Consider the following 1,901-nt stretch of genomic DNA (forward strand, 5'->3'; position numbering starts at 1 on the left):
CTCAGCCTCCTAAGAAGCTGCAGACACTCAATGCCAGACTGTGAAATCAGCCAGGAGGGAAACTGTCCCTGCAAAGCCCAGGGTCACAGCTGCCCAAGACCATGGGAACCCACCATTTGCATCAGCATGACCTGAATGTGAGACCTAGAGTCAAAGGAGATCATTTTGGAGCTTTAAAATTTGACCACCCTGCTGGATTTCAGGCTTGCATGGGCCCTGTAACTCATTTGTTTTGGCCAATTTCTCCCATTTGCAATAGTTGTATTTACCCAATACCTGTACACACATTGTATCTAGGAAGTAACTAGCTTGCTTTTGATTTTACAGGCTTATATATGGAAGGGACTTGACTTTTCTCAGATGAGACTTTGGACTGTAGATTTTTGGGTTAATGCTGAAACAAGTTAAGACTTTGTGGGACTGTTGGAAAGGCATGATTGGTCTTGAAATGTGAGGACATGAGATCTGGAGAGGGCGCAGGGGTGGAATGATATGGTTTGGCTGTGTCATCACCCAAACTTCAATTTGAATTGTATCTCCCAGAATTCCCACATGTTGTGAGAGGGTCCCTGGGGGAGGTCATTGAATTGTGGGGGCCAGTCTTTCCCGTGCTATTCTCATGGTAGTGAGTAAGTCTCACAAGATCTGATGGATTTATCAGGAGCTTCCCCTTTTGCTTCTTCCTCACTTCTTCTTGCCATGTGGCAAGAAATGCAGTTTTCACATCCTAATGATTTCATCTCCCTTGTCCCAACCAATCAATAACCCCAATTTTCCAGGCCCTCACCCTCCATAATCCCCTTAAAAACCCTAGGGCTTGAGGATTCTGTTCACTCAGTGGCCTGGCTATTATTAAACTCTTTCTCTTCTGCAAACTCTATTGTCTCAGTATATTGGTCTATTGTTGTGTAGCAGGTACAGGAACCTGGCAATCATATTGCAACATTATGGGAAAGGATGTCTGTGGGATAGGAATTCACTAAAGATCTATCCCGTGAGTTTCTGGATCCTTATGCCTTACCTTAGTTTACTAAACTATAGTTTATAATGCAATAGCATATCATGAAATTATTTTAGTGAGCCTAGTTTTATGTTACCTTTGCTGGAAAAAGAATATAATGCAATGGTATGAAATGAAATAGAACAGATCAGAGTTTAACACACATGTATGAGCATGTATGTGTGTGTATGCAAATTAATACTAGGTCATGCTGCAAAAGGCATTACTATTTTGGGTCTAACAAAACATTTTGAAAGCCAGCTAACCTACATATTACATATTTTTAAGTTTTTGCAGCTTCTTTCTTTCTTTATTCAGAATGTAGAAATAAGATTGAGAAAAAGAGATAGGCAGAGACACCAATGCATGCGACAGTACCAATAAAGTAAGCAATTTTCTTAAAACGAATACATTAGTTAATATATGTTGCATTTTTAGATATTTAATTATTCATAGATAAAAAGTGATTCTACTGATATGCTGAATAACAGTAGATAATCAATGAACACTTATCAATAATTTACTGAAGAATGAACCAGCTGTGACCCACAGGACAAATTCACTTACAATCTGTTTTTGAAAATAAAGTAGAATGCCCTTTTTCATCACTTCTATTCAGTGTAGTATTGGAAGTCCTAGCCACAGCAATTAGGCAAGAGAAAAAAAGAAAGTTCATCCAAATAGGAGGAGAGAAAGTCAAACTATCTTTGTCTGCAAATGACATAATTTTCTATCTAGAAAACCCTAGTTTTATCCCAAAAGCTCCCTCAGATGATAAACAACTTCAGAAAAGTGGCAGGATACAAAATCATTGTACAAAACTTACTGGGATTCTTATATATCAACAACAGCCAAACTGAGAGTCAAATCAGAAAGGCAATCCCATTCACAATTTCTACAA

This window comes from Mandrillus leucophaeus, unplaced genomic scaffold (assembly GCF_000951045.1).
Source record: "Mandrillus leucophaeus isolate KB7577 unplaced genomic scaffold, Mleu.le_1.0 Scaffold459, whole genome shotgun sequence".
Lineage (NCBI taxonomy): Eukaryota > Metazoa > Chordata > Mammalia > Primates > Cercopithecidae > Mandrillus > Mandrillus leucophaeus.